Source organism: Scyliorhinus canicula, chromosome 12 (assembly GCF_902713615.1).
Source record: "Scyliorhinus canicula chromosome 12, sScyCan1.1, whole genome shotgun sequence".
NCBI lineage: Eukaryota > Metazoa > Chordata > Chondrichthyes > Carcharhiniformes > Scyliorhinidae > Scyliorhinus > Scyliorhinus canicula.
The window spans coordinates 34652671-34667193 of record NC_052157.1 but is presented as its reverse complement, the minus strand read 5'-3'; the positions used below and the strand labels follow the sequence as shown (position 1 = coordinate 34667193).

General features: G+C 45.2%; 1 non-coding gene across 1 annotated transcript; it reads right to left on the bottom strand.

Annotated features, from left to right (window-relative positions):
* Positions 1-13714: 13714 nt before the first annotated feature.
* Positions 13715-13822, bottom strand: LOC119975294. The gene has a single exon (XR_005462712.1). It is a non-coding gene; the product is annotated as a U6 spliceosomal RNA (small nuclear RNA).
* Between the last annotated feature and the right edge of the window lie 701 nt (positions 13823-14523).

Below are 14523 nucleotides of genomic sequence, written 5' to 3'. Positions count from 1 at the left end.
TAGAAAAAGTTACAAACTTTGAACGGTGATGCGTAGGTGAGTTTTTCATGGTAATCAGAACAATAACTATTGCTGAACTATTGATTTGGCCGAAAAACAAAAAGTTTTATGCGGATGTAGTAATCCAGGAGACATGCAGAAGAAGGCTAAACACATTTATTTTAACTCAAAACGATAAAGCTGCTGCTGCGGCATGCAAAACAAATGTCCCAGCTCGGATCTATCGAAACTCCTAGTCTGGACTGGGAGCAGCATTTAAAGGACTCTCTAACAAGTCCGAGCTGGTTGGGTCTCCGCCCTCTACCATGGGACCCTGCACTCTACCGATATTCCAACTGTGATAACCATGAGGGTTATCACAGTGGAATATTGTCAAACGTTTTCAAAATGATTTAATATTAGATTTTTTTTTTTTTTAAACTGTTCTTCAATAATTCAACATATTTAAAAGAAGAACGGAGGATATCAGAAAACTCAACAGGTCTGCCAGCATCTATTAGATTAGGAGAGAAATAGGATCTGTTTGTTTTGCCTAAATCCTATGTGTATGGCCCAATCTTATTTCGCTCTTGGTAAAACCTTTAAAAAGATTTTATAATTGGTGCCTTTGATTTCCTGGTTGGCTGTCTGTGAGATTTCTTCAATGTGATTGGCAGCTTGGACAGCTTGAAACATCCCAGCAGTATGGTGCTGTATATCCCCAGTAAACTATGCTGCAATCCACTGCACAACAACAGAGTTGGCCTTGCAAATATATAGTTCAAAATCGCAGATACTGGCAAGACTATGGCATAGAGGAGGGTTCCATAATTGATTGACCAAAGTCTGCTGGTTTGCAGATTTGTCAACAACTTGGCATACAGGAAGATTGAAATTTGGTTTTATCATGATTCTATGGCTACAGTTGTACAATAGATAGGGAAATAGATACAAAGATAGAACAAGTTCTGGCTACATTGTATGAGAAAGAATTGGACAAACACAAATGCATGCAATGGTGTGTCAGTAAAAAAATCACGCATGTGATAAAGTGCATGTGTACATCATTCGACCAGTGTTCCTTCAGCATACATTCATGTAGGAAAAGAAAGATTGTGCTGAGGGAGGCCCTGGATAGCATTTTTTATGGTTAGGTACCCATTAATTAAATCTATATCAACAACTAATGCATCAGGTCATAGGACATTTAGCCATTTGCTTGTTGGTCTGAATTGAATTTATTGCTATTTCTTAAATACCCTGGACAGCTTTTTAATTTTGGCTGAAGCACATCCTCCGCCCCCTCCCCTACCCTCCCTCTCCCCCAGCAGTAGTAAAACATTTTTAGCGAAAATCATTCATACATGTTATACTAGCAGTGTCCTGCTCTCTGCTGTAAGGCTACATATGGCTTTTAGCTTTGCCAGACCAGCCCTTGGGGTACAGAGTTCTATTTGTGGAAATACATGCTTGTTGCCTTACCCCTTAGTGGGTCCGGAGATTTGCAAACTGCCCCTGTTGGCAGCTTTTGATCCATTGGCGGGTAAACCTCGAATCAGCACAGGGAGATCTGATTTGAGCATTGAGATATAAGCAAGTTAATGAGATTGCTAAATTTGATATGCGTCATCCCCCCACCCCCTCTTCACCACCACAAGGCTCAGGGCATGGCATGCAGCTTTGTAGCAATTAAAGACAACAGCTTGAATACCCTCGCTGTGTACACTTTCCCAGAAACCAAACAGCACTAAAATTAGCCAAGGTCCAGTACTCTGGTGCACAGGGAGAATCATTGCAAACCACTCTCAAAAATGAATAAACCAAATCAGCATTTGTTTCCAACTGATCTACCCTGAAACGGGTGAATGTGAAAACAAGTTTTTATTCTGAATGAAGCGTTGTATAATTCATGACAGTCTAAAACTGTGCTGCCATGTTGTAACTCTTCATTCTAGCATTCCCAAAATCATTCCTATGACGGGGAAATTTTAGGATAACAGACATTTTCAGGTTGTCAGGCTTCTGCAAGATTCAGTGCTGCAGGGGCCTCAGCTATTTACAACCCATATTAATGTTTCAGATGAGGAAACTGGGTGAAGCATATCCAAATTTATTGATCATGCAAAGTTAGGTGCGAAGTAAGCCGTGCAGAGGCTGCAAAGATACTGCAGAGGGACGTGGAAACGTTGGGGGAGTGGGCAAGAACAGGTGGAATGTGATTTGGTTGCCAAGCTACCCAGACATCTTGGATCTTCCTTGGCTTTAGCAGGTTAGAGAGTCGAGACAGTGGCATGCACTCCTCCCCCACCACCACCACTATCACTAAATTCCTTAGCGTAGGTATAATTATAAAGTGTGGCCTTACAGCTTTGATATACTTGGAAAAACAAGGATTCTGGCCCCCGGTCGGGGCTAGCAGCCCGACGCCGCAAGCTCCGGCATCACGGCTTAACGAATTTCGTTAAGCCCGCTTGCCGGAGTTAGCGCCGGCTGACGCGTCATATGATGTCAGCCGCGCATGCGCGGATTGGAAGACTCCACCCACGCATGCGCGGATGACGTCATCGCGTATTTGCGCGAAACCCCGCGCATGCGCGGGCCGGGATGCCCTCAGCCGCCCCGCGAATGGATACTGCGGGGCGGCGGAAGGACAAATAGTGCGCGGGCATCGGGCCCGCTGCCCGCGATCAGTGCCCACCGATCGCGGGCCCATGGCACCCTTGGCACGGCCGTGGTACTGCCGTGCCAATCGGTGCCATGGTTATAAAAGCGAGTTGTTCCCGCCGTTTTTTACGAACGGCCAGACCAGGTCTGTTTGCCGTTCGTAAAAACAGCGTAAAGGGCTGGGACTTCGGCCCATCGAACAGCTGTGAATCGCTGCCGGCCGTAAAAAAAAACGGGGGCAGCGATTCGTGTCGGGAGTTGGGCGGGGGGGGGGGGGGGGGGGGAGAAGAGCGGGAGGGCGGGAAAAATGTCGGGAAGGCCCTCCCGCTATTCTCCGACCCTGGTGGGGGTCGGAGAATTTCGCCCAAGGAATCTATAACGACTATTAAACATTGCATGAAACACATTGGTCCAAGAGACTCATTTCCCTCCGAGTCGCATGTCTTCCTCACATTGCGATGTATGCCTTTCCTTGATCATGGCTGGGCCAAAGTCCTGGCATTCCCTACCTAAAAGCATTGTGGATTTACCTGTACAATATGAACCATCCCTTCCAGAAAACCTGAACATGATTTTACACTCAACAACATTCATTCGCACTCATTTGTGATGATCTACGTTCCAAAGCGATTATTCAGTCATCATTTAAAAGCTAACAATGATCAAATGAAAATACTGACTTGAAATGAAATTACACAGCACTCAAATCATATGAATTGTGAACAATTATTTACCTTCAAAGCAGTTCAAAGTGCTTGACTGACATAATTGGTGATCACCTGACACAGAATGAAATTAAAGAAACAAGAAGTAAAAGCAACTTGCCATTGCCTTCTCAAGGGCAATTAGAGATTGAAAATAAATGCAGGCTTTGCCAGAAATTCTACATCACATAAATGAATATAAAAAGAAACAGATCTGGATATTTGCATAGATTACATTTCTGAATATCTTAAGTGAGGTGAATATTAGCCAATCCAAATTACACAGCATAGATTCAAGATTAGAATTGGGACAACATTGTGAGTATCCTGCTACAGACACCAGGACTGGATCTAAAGGCATTAGTTTCTTCAATCGATTTGCATTCAATTGGTTGAGGTTCTGCTTTGTATGCTTCTGCCTTGAACCGAGCCAGGATTCTCCGATCCGAATTTGCCCCGCTACTGCTGCCAGCGAGAACGGAGAATCCCAAAAACTCCATTCACTGCAGCAGGAATGGGGAATCGCACCGACATGAAGGAACAGAGAATCCCGCCCCTTATTTCATGCAAGCCTGGAAGAAGAGGAAGGACAGCATGGAATGGAAAGGTATGGAATGATCTGATTACAATGAGAAGAGGAGATAGGCAGGGATGTCTAACCTATTTTGTAAGCTACGTACCACCATGTATGTCACACTGCAAACATGACACTCATTGTCAAACATTTGCTACAATCGCTTGTTTGACATGTGAAGATCACTGAAAATATGAAGCAATTCATTTCAAATGAGGCTCGTGAACCATCTAGCTTAGACCATGAGTGTCTAATTATTAAAGCTCTATCTGTATATTCCCTCAATAATGACATAACAACAATAAAGGATTGAGTTAGACTCAGGCAGAGTTGTGGGGCGGGATTCTCCGACCCCCGCCGGGTCGGAGAATCGCTGGGGGTTGGCGTGAATCCCGCCCCCGCCGGCCGCCGAATTCTCCGCCCCCCCCAAAAGTCAGCGAGGCGTGAGTCGGGCCGCCCACCTCGGAGAATGGCGGGGACCGGCGAGATTCAATGGGCCCCGGGGCTGAATTCTCAGGCCCGCGATGGGCCGAAGTCCTGCTGGTTTTGTGCCGGTCCCGCTGGCGGGAATCAGACTAGGTCCCTAACCGGCGGGACCTGGCGGCACAGGCGGACTCCGGGGTCCTGGGGGGGGTGCGCGGGGCGATCTGGCCCCAGGGGGTGCCCCCACGGTGATCTGGCCCGCGATCGGGGCCCACCAATTCGCGGGCAGGCCTGTGCCATGGGGGCACTCTTTTCCTACGTGTCGATCGTGTCAGCCTCCACGATGGGCGATGCCTAGGTGACCCCCCCCCGCACATGCGTGGGGATGTCGTCAGCAGCCACTGATGCTCCCGCGCATGCGCGGACTTGCGGCAGCCGGCAGAGTCCCTTCGGCGCCAAAGGCCTTCCACACCGGCCAGCAGGGCGCATACCACTCTGGCGTCGGCCTAGCCCCTGAAAGTGCGGAGGACTTTGGAACGGGCCGATACCGGAGTGGTTCACACCACTCCGTCCCGCCGGGACCCCCCGCCCCGTCGTGTGCAGGAGAATCCCACCCGAGATTTGGACTCTATTCAATGTTTGCACTGTTAAAACTGAAAAGAATAGATAGTGAGCGGGCTTCTCTGGTCCGCCATCCGCATTTTCTTGGGCGGCACGCGCTCACCGGCAGCGGGATTCTCCATTCCCACCACCTACCAATTGGAGTTCCCATTGTGGCCACCTTGGAAACTCACGGGCTCGGGTGTGCTGCCAGCCCGATGGAGAATCCCACCGGCAGAGAATCCCGCTGAGTATTTTTTCCCTAAGGTGCAATTAAACTGGAACTATGAATCTCAACAATGGCGTTCTGCCATCGGTTATCAAGTGGTGGATTTTGTTTGGGATGTTATGGTTGCTGGAGGTGAGATCAGAGTGGCACTACACTGGCCAGACTCGATGGGCCGAGTGGCCTCATTCTGCTCCTATGTCTTATGTCTTATGGCTGTTCTCCCCTGCCATGTCCGGAACCCATTTTCCTGTCTCAGCATCAATTCTACCTGCAGGGCAGGCTCTGGACAGTAACTCCAGAGGATCTCACCCCTGCACACAAGGGAACTTGTGTAGTGGGGTTGTTGGGTACTCAGTACAGTGACAGAAAGTGGAGGCCTGATGGCTAAAGATCCATTACGATTTTACCACAGTGGATCTCATTGAGCACAAATGCAACATGCTAGTAGGTCGAGAGCAGAATAGGAAACAGAGCACGGGTGCAGGATTCACTGATTCCCCCAGCCGAGAGTTTCTTGGTGGTAAACAGCAGGATTGTCTACTCCCGGTGCTTGTCAATTGGATTGCCCAATGAAGCCACCTGAAGCCACCAGGAAACCCATGGGCGGGAGAGTACGCTGCCAGCAGGAACAGCAAATCCCAATGGCCAGAGAATTCTGGTCCCTCTGTTGAATATAATAGGCATTTCCTACTTTACACTTTGAAATGTACTTCATTAGAAGTTAAGCAAATTTTGTAGGATTCTCCATCAGCCGATGCCGGAATCGGGAAACAAAATTGGGCGGAGAATTCAGCGTCAGCCGAAAATTGAGGTCGGCACCGGGCATCCAATGGAATGCCATGCTCCGATCCCTTGAGAGTGGCATGAATGCGTTTTACGCTGCACATTGGCATGGCCATGCAAATAGTACAGTAAACACCATTGGCATAGGGAGGCAAGGTAGCATAGTGGTTAGCAGTGTGGCTTCACAGCTGCTGGGTCCCAGGTTCGATTCCCGGCTTGGACCACTGTCTGTGTTTGCACTTTCCCCCCACCATGGCTGTGTGGAGTTCCTCCAGGTGCTCCGGTTTCCTCCCACAGTCCAAAGATGTGCAGATTAGGTGGATTGGCCATGATAAATTGCCCTTTGTGTCCAAAAAAGGTTAAGTGGGGTTACTGGGTTATGGGGATAGGGTGGAGGTGTGGCCTTCGGTAGGGTGCTCTTTCCAAGAGCCTGTGCAGACTCAATGGGCCGAATGGCCTCCTTCTGCACTGTAAATTCTATGATATCAATAACAGGCCAGACCGGCATTTTCCAGGCCTTCCGTGATGCTCAGCCTCTGTCAGGAGGAATTACCAACGGCAAGGTTGTCACGTGTACCATGAGCATGTTCCAGTACAACCAGTGCCATCACCTTGGCTGGATGAGGTTCGGCATGCAATGGAATTTAATATTCCAAGCAGAGAATTTATCCCTTTGTCTTGTCCTGAAATCAAGAAAGGTACTGTGCTTCCTCAATATTGCACCGAGATTTTCACCTAGAATACATGCTCAAATTTCCAGATCCATGGACAGCATGGTGATGCAAGTGGTTAGCACGGGTGCCTCGCGGCGCCGAGGTCCCAGGTGCGATCCCGGCTCCGGGTCACTGGATTGGATTGGATTTGGATTGTATTTGTTTATTGTCACGTGTACCGAGGTACAGTGAAAAGTATTTTTCTGTGAGCAGCTCAACAGATCATTAAGTACATGGGAAGAAAAGGGAATACAAAATAGGGCATCACAAGGTATACAGTGTAACTACATAAGCACTGGCATACAGGGTGTAGTGTTAATGAGGTCAATCCATAAGAGGGCCATTTAGGAGTCTGGTGACAGTGGGGAAGAAGCTGTTTTTGAGTCTGCTCGTGCGTGTTCTCAGGCTTCTGTATCTCCTGCCCGATGGAAGAAGTTGGAAGAGTGAGTAAGCCAGGTGGGAGGGGTCTTTGATTATGCTGCCCGCTTTCCCCAGGCAGCGGGAGGTGTAGATGGAGTCAATGAACGGGAGGCAGGTTTGTGTGATGGACTGAGCGGTGTTCACGACTCTCTGAAGTTTCTTGCGATCCTGGGCCGAGCAGTTGCCATACCAGGCTGTGATGCAGCCCAATAAGATGCTTTCTATGGTGCATCTGTAAAAGTTGGTAAGGGTTAATGTGGACATGCCAAATTTCCTTAGTTTCCTGAGGAAGTATAGGCGCTGTTGTGCTTTCTTGGTGGTACCGTCGACATGGGTGGAGCAGGACAGATTTTTGTCCTTGTGGAGTTTGCACATTCTCCCCGTATTTGCGTGGGTTTTGCCCCACAACCCAAAGATGTGCAGGCTAGGTGGATTGGCCATGCTAAATTGCCCCTTAATTGGAAAAAATGAATTGGAGACACTAAATTTATAACAAAAAAAATGAATTTCCTTATCTGGATTTGAATCCACCACCATCTGGTTCAGAGTGAACAGTGCTGCTGTTGATAGTAAGCTTTTACTATGATGGATGTCAGAGTTGATATTGTGTGAGAGTTCATATTAAGTAGGGAATTTGACTCTTTCTTCTACAATATAATTACTCTCAGTTTATAATGAACCATTTGTAATGCTTGGTGAAGGATCTATAGCTGAAACATGCCACTGGCCTTTCCCTTGTTGGTGCGGCCATGTAGCCGAAAACTCCCGTCCTTGGCTTGGAATTTCTGGTGCCACCGAAAGTGAATATAGTTTTAGCTGGAACACCAAATTTTCCACTCTCGCTCGCAAAAGGTCCTGTAAAGGATGATACCAGAGAATCTGCCCATTGTATATTTCTATCACCCCTTGGCCCAAAACCTTGGTTACCCAAGAAAAGTTAAAAGGATTAATATGACTTCTAACTTCTGGGGAATGACAGTGCTGAGCACTACCTCCCCCGCCCCCCTCCCCATCCCCCCACCGCTGCCCCAGGCCCAGTGACCACCCCGCAACTGCCCTCCCAGCCACCCCAACTACTCCCCTCGCAACTGCCCCTTCGACAAGTGCCATAAAAAGGAGGCGAGACTTCACTCACTCCAATGCTACCACACTGCACAGAAGAGCCCCAGGAACTATCTGTAATCATCACCCCTCTGAAGTTCCAGCACTTTCTGTTTATAGTCCCACTTTCCTGCATAGGTACTTACTTTTATCTGTAATGATTGCACTGCCATTTGTAAGGCAGGTTAAATATGCTGTGCAGGTTTAAGCCAGCTTTTACAACAATCACCCTAAATATATTAAATCAAAAAACTGCAAGCAAAATAACTGGTTCAATCGAGGATAGATATAAATGATATCAGTTAAGCATCTGACATGCAGCCTCAGAATATAGTGTCCCATCTGAGGAAATCCCTGGGTGATTGAAAATATGAGGTAACAGCTAAGCAGTATTATTGCTCTGGGGAAATTAAAGAGAAACAACTGTCTTTAAAAATGAATGTTGTGGAATTTTACAAACCATTTACTCAGCTTTGTCAACAAACACCAATTGCCTCATTTGCCATTTTGCTTAATAAACAAAAATGGATTTTCATTCTTTCAAGTTTCCCCGACGTGAAAGCAGATGTAAAATTCTGTGATTATGAACACTCACAGTAGATCCCGACAGTGTGCGATGGTGTCAAACAGTCCAGTTTACCACTCCCGGGAGTTTTATCTCCACTGATGTCTTTGAAGTGGTAGAGGTCACAGGGGTTTGGCAGGTGCTGTCGAAGGAGGCTGCCCAAAATGCTATGGTGCACCTTGTGGATCGTCCAACCTGCACCACAGTAAGGCAGTGGTAGAGGAGGTGAATGTTCAAGATGGCGGAGGGGGTGGTGATCAGGAAGACTGATGGGTGAGGTTAAAGTTTGAGTGTTACATCAGCTGCACTCATCGAGGTAAGTGTCCTGCATTCCATCACATGCTTCAATTAAATGAAATGAATGAAAATCGCTTATTGTCACAAGTAAGCTTCAAATGAAGGTACTGTGAAAAGCCCCTAGTCGCCACATTCCGGTGCCTGTTCGGGGAGGCTGGTACAGGAATTGAACCGTGCTGCTGGTCTGCCTTGGTCTGCTTTCAAAGCCAGCGATTTAGCCCTGTGCTAAACCAGATGGAGCTAGGAGGTGAACCTAGCCTCCGATTTGTTCTAGCAGCTACATGTATTTATGTGTTTGCTCCAGCTGAGTGTCTGGTCAATGATTACTGCCAGGGAATTAACAATGAGGGATTCAGCAATATCAATGCCATTGAAAATCAAGGGATGTTGATTGGGCTTGCTCTTCTTGAAGATGCCTGTCAAATAGCACTTGTGTGATTAAAACCTTGCTTGTACAGACCAGACCAAGCCTGAATGCTGCAATGTGGCATGAACTGCTTCAACATGTGAAGAATTTCCAATGAAGCTGAACAGGTTTAATTATCAGTGGACAGACCCATTTCCGAATAGATTTGGAGGCAAGGTCATTAATGAAGCAGCTGAAGATAATTGGGTATTGCTTTGAGAAAGTCCTGCAGTGATGCTCTGGAGCTGAAATGTTCTGGCCTCTAATCATCACAAACATGAGCACAACTGTTCTCCAGAACTCTAAGTGCTAACAATTGGCCCACGCCACTTTTTGTGCATGGGTATACATGATTTGTAATCTGCCCCAGTGCAGGTAAGCAGCACAGAAATTTGTCACCGCCTCCCACATTTACCTGAGGGCACTGTTGGACCAACCGACACGTGCACTCAGCGCAGGATTAATCAACGTGGCCTAATACCATTTTCCTAAAGGTAGTTTGTCTCTCTTAAAGTGAAGCTTCACCGAATTACAGAGGCTGTTGAATACTATTTAGATGATTATAGACAAAGAAAATGAATGCAGGGCAGAGGGAGGATTCCAAGTCATGAATGAAGCATTGGAGGCTTTCAAGGTGCAGGTGGCCAAGAGGATATGGTTCCATAGGGGCCAGGAGGCCTTAAAGATCAGCAGTAGAGAGGAGATGGTCAAGGAGGAAGTGGCCGAAGAGGAAGGTCAATGCCTGGTGTCTGGTTGTTATATAGTGAAGAGCAAGGAATTAATTAGTTTGGAACTAATTGTGAAGTATAACTGTTACAGGGACCCATACCACAGCTACACAAGAGACTGACGTGATGTGCAAGCAGAACCAGTTCAAATTGGCTGTTCTTGTGTGCATGCTAACACATCAAGTTTAAAAAGGCCCATCATTTCTGTGTACCGGTGGAAAGCCACTGTAAGTCAGTGAAAAGATCACATACTTACCTGCGTTGAGAAAACGCAAAGAACATTCCAATGCGAGCAGCAGTCTTGGACCTACGTCTGGACAGTCTGCGCAGGCCCCAGTGCAGTGGGAGTTGAGTAAAGCCATGCCCTTTTGTGACAAGGGAACTAAGGGAACACCCATTAAGGTCAGTGATTATAACCTCAGCTTTGTATTGAAGAGAGAGCAAGCAATGGACTTGGCAGCTGTTTTAAAGGTATGTGGAAGCTTTCTTATCTTTTTTTTATTATTTCTTTTAAACAGTTGATTCTATTGTTATTGGTTCTTTTAAAGTGTAATTTTTAATTTTATTTTTTATGATTGAAGATGATTATTTCATATTTAAAAGTGAACATAGGCTTTGTTATTTGTTTTCAATATGTGAAATGACTGTATAAATCTGCACCATATGATTATATAACTGTACATGTGGCACGCTTATAAATGTTCGCATGCTTTCATTTAGAATATGGCGACTGAAAATTTAGTTGTGAAGAAGAGAAGTGAGAACTTCTCAGGCGATGATTTGGGTACCTTATTTGTGAGGTTCAGCATAAAGGAAATCCACATTCTAGGCCGTGGAAAATCTAAACCACCAAGGAAGCCACAACCCATTGCTTGTAAGTAAGTTTCGGACATTCTCTTGAGAATGGTTTAGGATTTCTGACCTGCATGAAAATCTTATTGGCCTGCTTCTGAATAAGCCACCAAAAGAGGGAAAGTCATGTTCCTACACAAAACAGAACCGCTCTCACTAGAGTGAGATTACTCTTCCAGCTCTGAAGTTAGCATAATAGCTTTCAGTCATGTTCTGGTGGGAATTGTCCAGGTAAGCCGCTCAATACGAAATCGCTACTCTGTCAGTGTGGATCCTTGTCACTTAGGACATCCTAATGATCATTTTTGGAATTTTAAACTTACTCAATGCAACAAATACACAGTTAATTTTTTAGTGGAATTTTATTGCAAACATTTAAAAATAAAAAACAGAGTTGGAGAGTCTCCAAAATATAAATCTGCTAGCCGTTTTCCATTATTACGCCAAACAGTTTGTTCTTAAGACATGGATATTCAGAAGTTATCGCCACTTCAAAACTTTTAAAAGAGTATGAGAGACATACTCACAAAAGGCTCAAGAGATTTGTTTGATGAAACAGGCGAGAACTGTGACCGCACCTTTTTTCAGGAGAGAAGAGTGCTGGCTCTGTTGAATCTTTTAATATATTTTTCTCTCTTTTGTCTGGAATAGAGTAATGGTAAATAGCCAACAGTGGGCCACCTTAAAGATGCTTTTCATACGTACAGATTCTCCACCATTTTTGTAAAGAGGTTGTTTATAGGACATTTTATCTCTGTGGTTAATTGCGATGTTGATGTCAATACATCTTGAAACATAGCCAAACTAATGGGTTCGAGGAACATGTTATCCCTATGGGCCTTTCGCTTGAGCTTTTACTATGATGTTAGGAAAATTTATGTTTATCAATTCATGATCTTGGAGTAAAATTTATTCTCTTTGTAACATTTGTTATTTGGGGTCGTTGAACTATTTAAGTCTTATTCCTAATTCTATTTGTTATATTTCTATCCCAGTGGATATTAAGGATTCTGAAAGACACTTGTATTACATTGATTTTACTTTACTTGTGTCACACGCTGTGCACCAGAATCAACTCCAGCTCATGAGTTTTCATTCTTTTAAAAAATTTTCATTTTGCTTGACTTTGTGGCCGGTGTGATATTCGCCACACTCTTATCAAACAGCGAAGTGGCGAGGACAGCAGATCAGCGCCAAAAGAAACTGAATGAGGGCAACACGGTGGTGCAGTGGTTAGCACTGCTGCCTCACGCCGCCGAGGTCCCAGGTTCGATCAAGGCTCTGGGTCACTGTCTGTATGGAGTTTGCACATTCTACCTGTGTTTGCATGGGTTTCGCCCCCACAATGCAAAGATGTGCAGGGAAGGTGGATTGGCCACGCTAAATGGCCCCTTAATTGGAAAAAAATTTATTGGGTACTCTAAGTTTATAAAATAAAAAAGAAACTTAATGATTTAATGCATGCAAAAAATTAATTGTTGAGACTTAACTTTTGCAGGCAGCAGGATTTTAAGAAAGTGGATTTCAGTAAGGCGTTTGATAAGGTTCCCCACGGTAGGCTATTGCAGAAAATAAGGAAGTATGGAATTGAAGGTGATTTAGCGGTTTGGATCAGTAATTGGCTAGCTGAAAGAAGACAGAGGGTGGTGGTTGATGGCAAATGTTCATCCTGGAGTTCAGTTACTAGTGGTGTACCGCAAGGATCTGTTTTGGGGCCACTGCTGTTTGTCATTTTTATAAATGACCTGGAAGAGGGTGTAGAAGGATGGGTTAGTAAATTTGCAGATGACACGAAGGTCGGTGGAGTTGTGGATAGTGCTGAAGGATGTTATAGGATACAGAGGGACATAGATAAGCTGCAGAGCTGGGCTGAGAGGTGGCAGATGGAGTTTAATGCGGAAAAGTGTGAGGTGGTTCACTTTGGAAGGAGTAACAGGAATGCAGAGTACTGGGCTAATGGCAAGATTCTTGGTAGTGTAGATGAACAGAGAGATCTCGGCATCCAGGTACATAAATCCTTGAAAGTTGCCACCCAGGTTAATAGGGCTGTTAAGAAGGCATATGGTGTGCTAGCCTTTATAAGCAGGGGGATTGAGTTTCGGAACCACAGGGTCATGCTGCAGCTGTACATAACTCTGGTGCGGCCACACCTGGAGTACTGCGTGCAGTTCTGGTCACCACATTATAGGAAGGATGTGGAAGCTTTGGAAAGGGTTCAGAGGAGATTTACTAGGATGTTGCCTGGTATGGAGGGAAGGTCTTACGAGGAAAGGCTCAGGGAATTGAGGTTGTTTTCGTTAGAGAGGAGAAGGCTGAGAGGTGACTTAATAGAGACATATAAGATAGTCAGAGGGTTAGATAGGGTGGACAGTGAGAGTCTTTTTCCTCGGATGGTGATGACCAACACGAGGGGACATAGCTTTAAATTGAGGGGTGAGAGATATAGGACAGATGTCAGAGGCAGTTTCTTTACTCAGAGAGTAGTAGGGGTGTGGAACGCCCTGCCTGCAACAGTAGTAGACTCGCCAACTTTAAGGGCATTTAAGTGGTCACTGGATAGACATATGGATGAAAATGGAATAGTGTAGGTCAGATAGGCTTCAGATGGTTTCACGGGTCGGCGCAACATCGAGGGCCGAAGGGCCCGTACTGCGCTGTAGTGTTCTATGTTCTATGTTCTATGTTCTTCTGTCCACTATGTTTCCAATGCAATCTTGCGCAGGGGACATGCTAACTTCTCTGTATTATTCCAATTTTAGTATATGTACTGCCAAAGTGGAGCACTCAAATGCAATCTTTTTTATGAAATGTTTTTTATTGGGTTTTTGAACATGGTATATTTACAGTTACGTATACAGAATGAAATATATTTTTTAAAACTGGTAGGATATTGTATACCAGCTCAAAAACAGCAACTCTGTACAGTTAGCAATATTACATTTAACAAATAAATAGACACACGTTTGTGGGGGAACTGCGGAGGTATATATACATTTGGGTGCCAAAGAAATAATTACACTAGTTATATCTAATACAGAGAGGCTAATACGAGAATGGATCTGGAGTTGGGGTTGTTACTTGCTTCTCCCGGACAGCTTTCGCTGCCGTTGTTGTTGCATGTTCACCTCTGTGTCGGCCGTTTAGAAAATGCAATAATGTTGCTGTGATATCCATTCTGTGTCCCTGTAAACCTTCTGAGGGCTCATAAAAAATTACCAACAATGAATGTGTTATTAAACAGGTTATCCAATGTAAATAACACTGTCTCCTCACAAACCTGCAGAAGGGGGTCATAAAATTGACTGACAATGGAGATTTTATGAAGCAGGACATCCAAAATAAATAAGATCGTTTCCTTACAAATCTGTATAAGAGGGTCATAAAATGCTGTTTACCTTGAAGATGGTTGTGACTTGATCGTAAGAATAGAAAAGATGTCTCCAGGGCTTTTTGCTTTTAACTGCCCCTGTGCTTCAGGATATGGT